Here is a 16,491-nt window from a genome sequence, read left to right as displayed (position 1 = left end):
GTGTCCTACAAGGGACATTGATGTCTTTGTTTCAAGATTAGGCCTGGTAGGTCTCTCCCACTGGTAGTATCCTGCCGGTGGTCTGGGAAGCAGTGGTGTGTTTACTTTTATTGTGTGTCTGTATGTTTCACTGGTCTAGCTGGGGTGGGTGGGTTGATGCTGCATGTTACACGTTTGTTGACTGGACTCCTCACCCCCATATGCACGGCCTGTGAACATATGTAATTCATAACTGCTGTATCATATCCTAGCTATATACATGTGTATATTTACAGACACACACATATCTATCTATATATGTATATATATATATATATATATATATATATATATATATATATATATATATATATATATATGTAATGGCATATGGGTGTATGGGTGTCTGAATATGTATATATCTATATGTGGGTATGTATACGTATTCTGTCTCTGTATGTATACATTTGTACTACGGAGAGGGAGAGGTGTATCTCCATGTTGCTATGGGTAGATATGCACACACATACCTCAACATATATACATCTACATTTGATTATTCCGTTCCTTGCCATGTAGATTACACTTTGCTGCAGTGGGACTCGTAACGGGTGTGGCTGCTCGTTGGGCGATGCCTCTGACCAATGAACACTTTTGCTTACATCCCTGAGGCTGTCCATATAGACACACATCAGCCAACACCTGCACACCTAGACCCATAACTAGCTCCCCATAGTTCCACCACCCGCACCTCCTCTACAACACCCATCCTTACTCTGGGTGCTGATCAAGTCTGAACACACCACTACACACTGCCCACTCTCCACTTCACGGGACCCATGTCATACGTTGTCTCGACCCATGGGTCATCAGGCTTTCCCACCCTTGTATTCTGGGTATGTACACACCCCAGCCAGAATGGTCGGCGCATCACCTTCCTTTGGTTATATGTCAATTTTTGGGGTATCCCGCAAGGAACGCTCTTGTCTGTGTTCCAAGATTAGATTTCACGGGTGCACTGTGTACCCCCTCGGTAGTATCCTTCCTATAGTCTGGGGAGCAGTGGACTATTTACATTGTTTGCGGGTTTGTGTGTATGTTTCCTCTGTCCAGATGGGGGGGGGGTGGAAGGTCATGCTACGTGTTTCATGTTTCATGCTTGGGCACCTCACTTCCATTGGCATAGCCTGTGAACATATGTCATTCTTGTGTGCTGTTTCCTATCATAGCTGTATTTCTGTGTATATCTATGCATACACACACACACACACACACACACACACACACACACACACACACATATATATATATATATATATATATATATATATATATACGTATATGTGTATGTCTGCAACTAAATATATATATATATATATATATATATATATATATATATATATATATATATATATATATATATATATATATATATATATACACATATATATATATATATATATATATATATATATATATGTGTGTGTGTGTGTATGTGTCTGTAAGGCAATGCATACCCCGCGCAAATGCACTTAAACACGTTTACTGGTGTTTACTTATGCTTAAACCTGCTTACTAGTGCCTTATTCATTATTACACTGACACTTCGCTCCAGTTCACTTCTAATTGTTATTATGCAGGTTATACAGTGGACAGATGTTGAAATATGTTCATATACAGATTACCAGTGGAAAATGGTATGTGCTGCAGTCGGATTTGGAATGGGAATGTCTGTTTGTTAGGCGGATGCGCTAACCACTACACTATTGCTGTGCTGCTTCATTTGCATATATGCCCATATACCCATGACTCCTAGTTCCCCAAACACCCACCCCAACATTTCACTAACACAGCAGTTATCCATTCTCCAGTTGGATACGCGGTGTATCCACACCACTACACATTGGCCACTCCTTACTCCTTTAGACCCATCCCATGGGTTGACTCACTCCACGTATCCTCAGACATCACAAACTTTTAGTCCACAAACATTGGTGACATGAGTGACCAATAGGACACTATTCACAATTTTTGGGTTGTCCCACCTGGGACACACATGTCTTTATTTCAAGATTAGACTCTATACTTTATTACATCCTTACTCCCGTTAACATGATACTACGATAAATTAATAAGTATGACTATGTGGTAATGCACACGTTACACATGAGAGCTAATTATGTACAAGTTCAGTGTAATTATTTTACAAATAGGACTGGTTTAGTGATTGGCGTTGCCGTAGCAGGCAGATCACAGGAATGATTCCATGTGTGAGAAAGTCCTCACATTTGCTTTTTTGAGCACAGCACTGACTTTGGACATTGTACACACTTCTGCGTTTTAGCAGTTTCGTCCCTTCCCTCTTATGCACAACCAATTATTCTATCTACTGTCGAGGTTTGTAAGGGCACTTTCATGTTATTTATGTCTGCAAAAGGAATGAATGTGTCACAGGGAATGTTCTTCTACATACAGATATATGCATGTGTGTATGCATATATACTTATAATGAACTCGCTGACCTCCATGAGGTAGTTCAATTAGAACCAGGCCATCCAACCCTGACACGCCTGGATCCATAATTTCATATCCATAGTTACTCCACCCCACCCGAGTTCGATATACATGCAAACCACCCATTGTCCAGTTGCTATCACAGCCATGACACAGCTCCACACATTGCCCTCTCCCCAGCATTAGGGGCCCTACACATATGTTGTCCCAGCCCATGTATTATCAGGCTCTCCCACCATTTAGTCCTTGAACATACCTGCCCTTGCATGTGTAATGGTCAGAGGTCCAATCATCCTAGCAATTTTTGGGTAGTCCCACTAGGGTCTACCCTGTGATTGTTTGTAAAGTAGACTTAGCAGATCGACATTGTTACTCCCACTGGTAGTATCCTGCCTGTGGTGTGCGTAGCAGTGTTTTGCTCACTCCCGCCCAGCTTGATATGACATACACTGACAGCACTATATAATACTGGAGTTGCTGTTGATTCCCTTCTCATTCCTTTTGCATGCTTTATTGTTACGATGTTCATTCGTCATAGATATATATATATATATATATATATATGTATATATATATTTTCTATGCTGGGCAATGCTTACACCCGCGCAAGCGCACTCAGACTTGCTTACTGGTATTTATATATGTTTACTACTGCTTATTTGTGCTTACACCTGCTTATTGTGCCTTATTCATTATGACACTGCCACTTTGATTGAATGACATTTGGTTAAACATTTCATGCGGTACTCCAGTTCATGTTTACATGTTATTATGTAGGTTATACAGCAAAACGACATTCCACATGGATAATTATATGTACTATAGTTAGACTCAAACCATGAATGCCTGTTCGTTAGGCAGATGCTCTAACCACTACACTATTGACGTTAATGTTGATTTTGCATGTTTTTCTCTATTTGAATGATTTTGATGTGTAAGCTACACTAAGCAGGGGGCAGTGATGTGCAAACACGCTGCGCTTTGCTTACACTTTCGATATTGCAGCAATACAAATGTAAAATAGGGACATGGGGAATCTAATTGTGAAAGTTCTAGGGACGGGGCTCAACATTACGCTACGTGCTTGTGTGTTTACTACTTTGATTTTATTTCAGTGTTCATGGACACTCTTGTATGCTTAGCATACATTTCGGTATTCACGGACACTGAATTACTGGCTTACTATTGGAGGTGGGCACTAATAGTAAGCATAGTAGGTTGTGCAACTGTGGGGGCATGTTTACGCCTCCGTAAAGCACTTAAACATGTCCCCTGCACTCACACACATTTCCTATGCATGTCGAGGGTGCGGCAGCATGCCCTCATAAATATTCATATGGCGCTGCTGCACCATCTGTAATGAGGACACTTGGCGCAAGGCTAAAACCGTCCTTGCGCCAAGCTTCATGAATCCCGGGGTTGTTCTTTCCATTTCACATATACAATGGTTAGTCTTCCCATTTTTGCTAAAGTTACATCCAATATCTTTACTGTATTTCTACAGAATATGGATTTTCCAGGACATCTCTCATTTCCCAAATTCCAGATTATCTTTCCTCCTCATAGTTTCTCTGGTTGTAGTCTTTCTTCATTTATTAAAAATATTGTATCTTCTGATATAATTATATAGATCACATGCATTATACCACTAAAATTCCTATTTGTTTAACTATATTCTTAATACTATTCACATTTACAGAACATATTCAAAAATTTTCATTTTCCATTATTTCTTAGATTCATGATTTTACAAATTCATTGCTAATTACAGGGATACTTTCTTATTAGGCCATTCTAAACCTACCCAATTACCTTCCCAGAGGTGAGAATCAAATGCTGTACCTTGTGTCTGCGAGTCCAACACCTTAACCATTATAGCAAGCCCCAATCTTTATGTAGCTCTATTCTTTTCCATCCATCTCCTTTCTTTTTGCTTTTGTACTTATCCCTTTAAATTTTCTTTTTCTGACGTTTACCCTTTTACCAATATAATTCTTTTTCCTCTTTTACTACCTCTCAGTTTGTCTTCTTCATCACTTATTTCAGAGCCTTCTTCTATGTCCTCTTTATTTTTTCTCATTTTCTTCTGTTTCTACTACTTCTAAAATGGCTTCTCTTTCTTCATTTTCTTCCCTTTCTTTTCCTGTTTCCTCACTGTTATTTTCATTTTGGCAATATAGCCATAAATGTTCAGTTTTGTTACATTTTAACATTTCAATTCACATTTTTAGCATCATGTGCCATTTCCTCACAAATATAACATTTTCTTTTGTCACAGTTCATTGTCAAATGTCCTTCTTTTCCACACAAAAAACATGTTTTGGGTTGCTTCTAGTATTTTACAACACCCCTATCCCCCTCTCCATCTATCATGCTTGTCATGTGTACATTTTTTCTCTTTCTATTTGTTAACACAATATTACAATCCCAACCACCAGTCCATAAACCCCTTTTGTCATAAACTTTTTCAATGTTCTTTACATAAAGCTTTCAAATGTCTTTTCAAAGTCTCTCTTTCTACCTCTGTTCGAAATTGTACACAAATCTTCGTTTTTGTTTCCCTACTAAATGCTTTTGACACATAAAGTTTCCATGGGTAAGAGTCTTTCTTTTTTTTTTTTTCATATTCTTTATGAAAATTTTCCATTAAAAAATCTGAAATATAATGTCACAAAATGCCTCTTTGTTAATAGGAATAAATGCTCTTACCTCATGTGCTTGTATACCCAAAGGAGCTATTACATTGTCCCACACATTTTCTTCTGCTTTTTCTGCTACTCTGCTTTTGCCTTTTTTTTACTTTTTTTGCATATGTTTACTTTTCCATCTCATCGCTATTCTTCAGGATTGTCTCTGCAACCTCCTTTTGTATTTTCTTCATAATGTCTCCCCAGGAAGCATCTCCTTCTTTTTCTGTCCCACTCTGCATCACCATGTCTTTAAGTAAATCATCTTGCAAACCTCCTGACTGGAGGGTTGTAATTATACATCCATTATTTCATAGATCCATCATTTGTTGAGTCATCTCCATCAAGAAGGTTTCTTTGAAACATTTCCTCAGAATCATGCACATATTCTTTGATCTCAATATTTCCTTTCTCCTTCATTTCTTTCACTACTCCATCATTCCCTCTCTCTCCATCTGTTTCAAATTTTCTCTGGACTGCCTCTGTGCCTGGAATATAAACAGGAAGTGCTCCTCTAAAATGGGTCCCCCTCACAGCAATAATGAGTACAGGAAGTTCCCTGATGCACTGGCTAAATTTTCTGTAGTAGTATAAATACCACCTCAAGTCTCCTTGATAAGAGGCTTCTAGGCTAGTGGGACTAAAGTGGTCCACAAAGGATAAATAAACAAAATAACTAGCTTTCTCCTTTGCTTCATACCTTTACTGGCCCTGGTTACAGTTTCCCATTAGGTTGCTATTTCAGCTACAAGGCTGATCAACGTAAAAAATACATTACCATGTTTTTCCTCAATTGTCTTGCCCATCAGTGGCATTGTTAGTCTACAGTTTCAGGTATACCTTCCCACAAATGCCACCAATGAAGAATAGACTTGCAACCATTTCTTAATACTGTGTAAGCTGTCATGGGATCAGCAAACTTCATAGTCTTGCAGTTATCTTTATCTGAACTCAAGTGTTGCACTCGTTTGGGTACTGTCTTTAGATATAAAACAGTTCAAGAAATGAATTAATCCCTGTTTATGTGTATCTGTTATTAATCTATGCGTATCTGTTATGAAACTTTGTTTTACCTTTCCTCTGCCTGCTGAAGACACTATCTTTTATAGTTGCTTATTTCACTATGTCTCTCTTTCTGTCTCTTTCTCTCTTTCTCTTTCCTTCACACAGATGCACATGCAAATACAACACACACACACACACACACACACACACACACACACACACACACACACACACACACACACACACACACACACACACACTATCACTCAATACATTTCTTCCTGCAATATCTTCCCCAACATAAACCATATAAAGACTTATTTTTTCTCATGGCATAAAGCTGTGACTGTTCTGCATGTGTGAGTGTTTGTGAAGTACTATGATCACTAGGCTCAGTGCACCACTCCCTCTATGAGAAAAGAAGTGACACTTACTTCATATTGTCTGTTACAGATAAAGAAATAAGAGGCTACAGTGTGGCATTTATATAGACAGAAGGCCCGGCGGACTGACTGCACGAGAAGAGAGGAATACGTTTTGGTGTAAATCAAGTCTTATACTGTGGTATAGTTCACTTTTATTAAATGTGTTTGTTACTAATGGCTTATTTTTTTAACAATAAGTTTGTGGTTTCATGAAAGAGAAACATTCCACTGCTTAAAGAGACAATAATTTGCTTTATTGACCTGTCAGGACAAACTGCTAATGCACAGCATTTTTGCTTTTCTCATGATAGATATGCTATTTTGTCTTTAATCACTAACACTTCGTGTATGATTATGCGGGTTCCTATTACTTTGTCAAAGTTTTACAACCTCAAACACCATATGGTCGAACCCATATGTTCAAAGTTGTGAAACTTCGAAAATGTTAACAAAAATAAATTGTTGGTCTTTCGGCTTTTCTCGGTTAGGAGTCGCCACAGCGGAACTCCGGTCTGCTAATGACTGGCAGTAGATTTTCACAAGCGCCAAGGTAAAAAGCAAGAAAAAACTTACCTGACTGTTTTAAGCAGGGGGGCAAGCCCCCATGCACCTCTGCTGTTTAAATATACCAACTCCGAGACTGCACTATAATGCAGTACACTACGGAAAGGGAAGATTTCCCTTTACTACACTGTAGTGTGATCTCAGATTTAGTATATTTAAAGAGCGGGGGTGTGGGGGTGCAGAGGGGCTTGCCCCCCTGCTTAAAACAATCAGGTACATTTTTTCTTGTTTTTTTTTTAAGTATTCTAAGTTTTACAACTTTGAACATATGGGTTCGACCATATGGTGTTTGAAGTTGCAAAACTTCGATTACATAATAGGAACCCGATTATGCAATATTCTGTTGTTGATAAATGCACATGGTTATATAAGGCATTGTTCACCCATTAACATATTAGCATTTACACTGATTTTTTTCAAAATTGTGCAAACACTGCAATGCTAACTGTATAAAAAAAAAAGTGAAAATCTGACTGACTTTTCTAAAACAAATGTAGTGCTACTGAATGGGGTCACATGGCTGCAGTTTAATTTTCTTTCATTGCCCCTCCAAAGGCTTATTGTGGAAAAATTAAGTTTCTACCCAGAATGGATAACCTATCAGTTTTCATGCTGTCTTGATGATGCATCCTATTGGTGTCAAGGTACTCAAAGCAAGTTTATTTATAACTAGAATTTTTAGAAATTACACAAAAACTTCCAGACATAACTCTCAACTTTTTTTCTGAAGAATTCTATTCAAAGCCAAAAGTAATGAGGGAGCAATGCCTCAAAAATCAGGTCTAATTTTTAAATGTTATTCTAACTTAAGTTAATAAAACATCAACAGGCATATTATGAATGATAAGAAATGTGAAGCTGTAATGTCTGCCATTGACTGACTGACGGTAATCCTCAGTGATTTCCCTGAAAATATCAGCCAGAAGTTGGAACTTTTCTCAAAATTCTGAAAAACTGAAAAGTATGCTACCAAACTGCTGAGCACCTCTCATAGTAAACATTTTCCAGCATTCCTGCTCAGTGGGTGTGCAATAGTTGGGAAGCTATGTCTGATATTGTGCACTCAGGATTAAGGAAACGTATGAGAAACAATAATATTCTCTATAAGAGACAAGTCATGAGCTTGCTGGGATTTCTTGTCTTTAGTATGGCTAGCTAAATTACATTGAAAATAAAATAAGCATTAAAATGGGGACAACCACATATTTTTATTTACTTGCAAATGTATTTTCAGTGTAAGCTCATTGTGTCTACCTAAGCTGTATCTTTTTCAGTGGTGCTACAAGGTTGTATAAAGCAGCCCCTCCTAAAAAAGCAATACAGTTAATAAAAAGAGTAACACCAATCCAGTTAATCCTTCTGGAAACCATGTGTAAAAAATAACTAAAATGAAGGTTAACAGTTGCTAAGAAACACTAGCCAGATACTTGTTTGCTCCTTCCTTTACAGTGAAAAAAAATTATTTCATTAATTTGTATGTAACAGGTATAAATTCTGTAAATTCCTGTCCCATCTCGATCAGTTCATATTGTTAAAAATGCAACCAGCAGCAGACCAAGTAGGAATATCCAAAAAATGACAGCAGGAATCAGAGTCACAGTTAAATTTTTTAAACTGACTTAGCGTCTCAGCCAAAATAGCCTTCAAAGAGTACAAAATTACAAAAAACACATTCCCCTATATATATATATATATATATATATATATATATATATATATATATATATATATATATACCACTAACAATCAATTAATAAGACAATCAAACAATTAAGAAAACACCTTAATAAAATTTAAAGCAAACTTTTCCAATTTACTTCTGTTTTCAACCCTCTTGGTGTTAAAAGTGTTGAACTTCAGCATAAAAACAGTTTCTTTCTACACTAAAATATTCTTAATTCATCTTTCATCCCCCTACCTAATAAACACTTCTTCCATAATTGTAGCTTGTAATAAACTAATGTTATTATGATGGGTTTTTTTTTCCAAAAAATGAAATGCTACAGGACTTTCCAGTCTCTGTTTCTTAATATCTCTTATGTGTTCCTGCAACCTAATTCTAAATTTTCTCTTGGTTTCACCAATATAGAAAAGGTTGCAGGGACATTTCAAACAGTATACTACACCTGTTGCATCACATGAAAACTGATTATGTGGTATAAATATTTTCCCATTAATCCTAGGAAAACTCGATGTTATATGACAACATATGTTACAGTTATTACAAGGTGTTGTACCCAGTTCATAGTGTTGTCTGCCCATGCATAGTTATTGTGACTTTTGCACATGCATGTCTTTGATCATGCTATACTGCAGGTTACCAGGTGAGCGAACTATAAAATTTAGACATTAACCACAATTTAAAGCACGCTGTGTTAAATTACACTATAAATGGTTTCATGGATTTTGTGCCCATGATATTTGTATGAATACTGGGACATTCTGCTCATCAAAAAACAGTATCTACTTCATGGAATGTAGTAATGATGCAAATTGTTAGCAAACACCCATAATTCACTTGGGTTTCATTGAAAATTAAACACAGCATCACCTCAAGAAACATGCTTGAACCTAGGTTTACTTTGCATTCAATCAAAATGGTACATATCAGACAGAGAGTAATCAAATTTCTAGATGGAATTTATGTGATATCTTCTCATTCACTTGTGTTCACTGCATCTAATTCTTTTAGCCACATTACTACTTGCATATCAAAGACGCTGGTAGGAATTCTAAAGTGATGTTGTAGCAGATGTACACATTTATACATTCTCAATTGTAGACCTCCCACTAGAAATGTCGACGGATTCATAACCACAACTGTCTGCATAATTTATTGTTGCAATTATCTGCTACAAGTCTCTTATTTTATTATGCTGTTGTTTGCAGTAATTCTCACAGATAATAAGTGCAGGCCTCTGACAGCACTTACTGCTAATAAGGGCACTTCTTGATATGATTTCCACATACCTCATTCCAAGAGGCAAAGCCTTTGGGGAAAAATTATTGCCATAGGCTGTCATAATACGTTAGGTGTGAATATGAACTGAACAGACTCCTTTTAAGGTAGAAATGTTTCTAATTAAACCTTACAAGTGGACAATATTTAACATTTGTTTTTGCATCTTGCATTTATACTTGAACAATTATTTTTGTTAACATTTTCATTTCGGACATATTTCTGTTCTTTGTGATGGTGAGAAACCATGATTGAAACAGTATAAATGAAATATGGGTTCAATTATGGGTACTAATAGTCACGTATGTTTTACATCAACTCTGTTTAAAGGTTTAATCATAATGAGAAAGGTCCTTGGTTCTATGCACCTAACCACTGAGAAAATAATTATACAACTTGATCTAACACTATTATCTATAATTATGTTTCACACCTAATTCACAAAATCTGTATTATTTCTGCTACATAAGAAACAGACCTTCAAGATTGCAGGAAAATCCATTTCATTCCCACTAGAATTGAAATGCTGAGATTACCTTATTCAACTACAGTACATCCCTTGTCCAACTCTAAATGATCCAATGAATACTTTGCATTTTATTACATGCCACAGCATAGTGCATCCTACTTCCAAATGTTACATGCTATCTGAATGTGTTGAGACTTGGTTAACTGTTAGCATTATAACTAATTTTACTTAATTATCAGTGAATAATACCAAGCTTAAACACATCAGTTATTTTTTTTTCTGCAGTTGACTATTTTTCTTTTTATCAATACTTATTGCTACTTTCAGTATGTATTATAACCTTGATATGAGTAAATGGATGTTCTAGAAGTACTAGAGTCCCAAGTTCTAGAAGATTACTGTTGTGAAGTCAGGGAATTGGGTGTCTTGTACCTCAGGTGGGCTGTTGCTCATACTTGCACTTGAATATGACTTCAAGCAAGCAGGTGCTGCAGTCTACCCAGAAGTGTTATGCAGAGTCAAGCAAGGTAAGGGTGGCAGTCATGGTGAGGGAGTGGGAAGACTATGGCATGTAAATTTGGGTGCAATCAGGAAGCGAGTTATAAGTTTAGGGAGTGGGAGGAGGATTTTAGGTTTAGGGAGAAGGAAGAGTGTTTTAGGGTTAAGAAGCAGCAAAGATAGGTAAGAGTTAGGGTTGTGGTAGGCTATACAGTTTTGAATGATAGGATGTTGAGAAGACTTAGTAGTTATGGGAAATTGAGTTAGTGGGAGTCAGAGAACTTGCCTTTTCAAAGAAGTGTCATGAGCAAACATCATGTCAGCACTTGTAGTAGAACCTGAATATACAGAATAAACTACTAGTTATGCAGTCAGTTTACTCTTTTGTACTAGTTACATTCCTGATTTTGTAGTATGGTTGTATTATGCATGAGAAATCACCATCTTTCCTGCATTTGTCATTTTCAATTCTTTTTTAATGCTTTCTTTAATGTCCTTTATACATAATTGTATGTGTTACAGTACATACTGTATAAATGTCTGCACAATTCCTCTTCTGTACTGAAGTTATTTTTTTTCTTAACAAGGACTTTCCTAAAAGTAGATCGTCTTAGTTGCACATACTTGTGTACCAAATTTAAATAATTTAATACATAAATAAAACTTGTGCACATAAAGATAACCTGACAACAGACTGTGTATTACGCTATCACAAATTCCAAATGTTGATGTTAATGCATTCATTATTCAGATGTCAATGCAAGAACCATCACTACAGCAACTATACATGCATTATATAGTATTGGATACATGTCATCTGCTATGAATTCTAGGCTCACAGCTCCTTTTACAATGTATTACATACTACTGGCTACATGTCATCCCCTGTGAATTCTGGATTAACAGCTCCTTTTACATACTAAGTAGTCAATCACAGCTGGCCATATATACAACTTCCCAAATACAGCTAAGCAACAATAAATATTTTTGTTTTTCAGAGAAAAAGCCGCCACTTAGGAAGACCCCCTTACTTATATATGCTAACATAACAGCTGCACATCTGGTGGGAAAATAGAAGCACCTCATAATGGTAAAAAAACATTGATACAAATACCGACCTCGCTGTCTCAATGAAACAGGGAAAATGATTGGTGAGTAATAACATGAATATATTATAATGTGACCAATTATAACTTGCCAAGTTAACAGTTCATCAGCGTGTAGATTCTCTGAATTGCTGTGCCTCTGAAGAAACCTCTACAATTCAAGTCAGCCACTCCATTTTTCTTGTCTATCAGGAAAACTGCGGATCATATATTTTTAATCTCCTCTCCTCTTCTCCCCTCTGACCTTTGGTTACTTGCCCCCTCCTTGACAACTCTTTAATCCATTAGTGTTCTTCCTGGTGAGAGCTTTGCGATTATAGGGTGTCCTGGCCTCTTCATATTCCAGGAAGAAGAGAGTATGACCTATTCATCCAAGTCTTCTGAGGGATATGACATCAACACAGTTCAGCTCTCAACCTCCATATAGGACTATGCCATTTAAAGTGCCTGTTAACTGCATGTTAAACCCTCATTGCATTTCTCCTGCTCTGCACTAGGGCTTTATCATAGCTTTATCATAGCTGTTCCTAAGAATCTCCCAGCTGTCATCTCTTATATAGAAGAACTTTGTCTAGCTCCCAGGTACTTGAGACACTAATTAAATGTAAGAGACGAACATTATATATAAACAACTTGCCTGTAACAACAGGATGGTCTAACGTTGAGCATATTTAACTAATAATACAAGTTTTCCTGCTTCTCACCAAATGTATCTTATCAGTAGTTCAATATTAGAGCTACAACTAGCTGTCTGCTAACTTTGGTTACTTGAATCCAGGTTTGTGACGCAAGGTTACTTAGAAGAAAGTTTGAAAACATTTAGTTGGCAGATGGGGAGTTGTAGAGCTAGAGGATTGTAGAAGAACAATTGTATCAACGTGTTCCCCCAGTCAGAGTTATAAAAAAAATATATTGGGTCAGAAATATTTTAGAAGTGGAAAGGGTAAAACACATAGTGGTGTTTTTGTTATATCTGGTTGCCTTCCATAATGCATATCAACAAGCACAGCAGCTGAGTGGCTCAAAAAATATTTTTAGTTTACAACCAAAGCATAACCATTCGCAATCATTACTTAGCAGCCAGCTAACTAGAGGGTCAAAATGAAGAGTGATCATAAAATGGTTGCATTCAGAGCAGGTTTCATAATAACTGAATTTATAGTTAATGTATTATAAGACCAAAACACAATATATTTGCAGCAACTAGTTAATAAATTCCCTGGGGTGATCACTTCTGGGACACTTATCTGCTGCAACTCCTTGCTGGCAACTCATAGCACTGTAGTCAGTGTCCACCACCATGTATGATACACAATAACTTTTATCCCATTTGTAAGCTTTAAGATGCCAGGAAACCATTTTCTCAACAACACCTTACCTTTCGAAAGTAGCTACCTCTCTCCTCCCACCTTTCATACAAACTCTTTCCAACTCTTTTCAGCAGTGCCTGACATTTCTGGCATCCCTTCTACATTTTATTCCTCTTCACCTTTGTTTACAACATTAGTACAAACTTACACCCCTCCATCTTAATTCAGCTGCATACTTCAGCCTTCTTAATGGGATTATTGCCCCTCCACATTCCAGGACATAAATTCCATTTCCCCCTTCCCTGCTCCTACCCTCCTTTCCTCCAGCATCTGCACTGGAATTCCAAGAGCTCCACTTGTCCCACTGTTAACCCCTGCAGTTAGGTCAGAAGAGTCTTCAATGCCAGCGATCTCCTACTTTACAAGCCCTGACCTGCCACACTCACCCACACTCATGATGATACCACTCTGCCTGCTTTTGTCACTCCTACAGATACCTTAACCACCTCTGTATTCAGTAAGCCCCTTCCATCCATATGTTTCCCTTGTTACCATGCCTGACATTATCACCTCATTTCTTAATCTAGTCTTCCCTTCCTTAATACTGCTTTTCTCTCTGTAGTGACTGCAATTTTCTTTGTGAGTTGGTCAGGAAGTTTTCTTTGATTACAATATTTTCCAGACCTGCTATTGAAAGCCTGTTTATTGATCCAGTTGCACTGGTGGAGGCTGGCCTGGATAAAAGAGTGATATGGTTTTCTACTACTTGCTTCTGCATGAATTTGGGAAGCAGTTATATCTGAGGGTGCAGGATGTCATTGAATTTCTGATGGACACCTGGATCTAATAGGAGGCATATATCTGCAAAGGAGGTGGGGCAAGACAGGCACAATGCTATGTCACTTGTGAGAGAAGAGTGATGCTCCAACATTTCAGTTACTGCATCCTGCCCATCAACTCCTTGGGTGGAATATCTACTTGAGACAGATAACATATATATATATATATATATATATATATATATATATATATATATATATATATATAGAGAGAGAGAGAGAGAGAGGGAAATAGATGTGTGTGTGTATGCGTCTGTGTATCTCTCTCTTTCTCTCTCTCTCTCTATGTATATATATATATATATTATATATATATATATATATATATATATATATATATATATATATATATATACATATACATACACACACATATATATAGATAGATAGATATAGATATACCTGAGCATGAGCGTATTACATTTTGGCAGAAACACCAAAAGAAGACTAAAAAAATTGACTGCATAAGGTTGAAAACATGGAAGTCAGCACTCTAGAATGCATGTGATGAGAAATAGTATTGAACATGCAAAAAATCTTAATTAAAAAAAAACATCAAAACATTGTTTTTGTGGGGGTGGGGCAAGCCCCCCTGCACTTCCCATGTGGACCCCCCAACATCCCTTGCTAATTATACATAACTCCTCCAAAATCACAGAGACCTGGACTAAGGGCATATTCCCCAACTCTGGGAATTGTATGATCTTTCACATCTAAGAAAAAACAATGCCATAAAGTAAAAAAAACTGAATACACAGTAACTACCCCACCACAATTCATTGTTTATATACAATGAGTACATGCTCCCTTTAACATGCAGCACTTGTAACTTGAACATTCTATCATACTGGCATAATGCTTAAATTGTATTTAAGAATCCATTTATTTAATACAGTATTTTTTATTCATTTACACACATGAAATTAACTCATAACTTTAACAAGATTGAACAATTATTTTTAAATTTTACAGGTTATGTATCACATAAGAAAATATATATATTTTGGATGTGTTTTCTATAGGGTCTATATTGGATGCTCGAACTTTCAAAAGTTTGAGTGTCATATGGTTGATACCATATGATCGAACTTTTGAAAGTTTGAACGTTTTAACAGAAATCTTCATACAGCGTGGAATGGGAAGATTTCCCTTTTCTGCACTGTAGTGTGATCTCGGAATTGGTATATTTAAAAAGTGGGGGTATGGGAAGGTGCAGCCCCCCACGTAGGGGGTGCAGGGGTGGTTTACCCCCTGCTTAAAACGTTCAGGTAGGTTATTTGTGTTATTTATCTTTTTTGGATGTTCGAACTTTTAAAAGTTCGATCATATGGTATCGACCATATGACACTCAAACTTTTAAATGTTCAAGAATCCAGTGTAGACCCTTTTCTGTAAAATGATTTTTACTTATTTATTTACTATGTATTCTTGCACACAGTGTTTTTTATGAAAGATTTAGAGGCTTTGATAAATATGACTGTTTATTTAAGGGAAAGGTTTATAATGAACTATGTGGTTTCATTTTAGATTCTGAAGAAGTTCCAGTTCATGGAATGAAAGCCCTCAGTCTATTTTAATAAAGTGAAGATTTTTTCACAGTGCCTTTGGAAGGATATTTTAGCCAGTGGTGGACTGGTTACTGTGCATTCAGTTTTTTCTATTTACGACATTGGTTTTTGTTACAAGTGTTGCATTCATCATTTGGATGCCTTTTTGTGGTGATCTTTCACACCTGTTCATCAGCTGCTTAGTGAATCATGTGCAGTTAACTAAACAGCTGTTCCATTATTCCCATATATATATCTTTAGTTAAAATTTGCTAGGACTGTAGATGAAAGGGTGATGATTTGGGTTCTAGTACATCTGACTGATGTCTTACATGGTGAAGGCTAATATCCAAAGTCCAAAACTCTTGACATCAAATGCATTAAAGAACAGAATTAACATATGAACAACCTTTTTACTTGAAAAAGAAGTTTGGCCTGCCCATGACTTTGGCCTTCCCATGCTGCATTCAGGAAGTTGTGCTCCATGTACCTCCAAACTGATAAAATCACCTCCAAGATTGTCGCAGTCAAGAAACAAGTAAAATCTCAACTTTGAGATAAATTTGCATAGAAGTGCTATATCTGACTA

Source organism: Protopterus annectens, chromosome 13.part0 (assembly GCF_019279795.1).
Source record: "Protopterus annectens isolate FY-2018-M chromosome 13.part0, PAN1.0, whole genome shotgun sequence".
Lineage (NCBI taxonomy): Eukaryota > Metazoa > Chordata > Ceratodontiformes > Protopteridae > Protopterus > Protopterus annectens.
Note: the sequence above shows the minus strand (reverse complement) of the source record.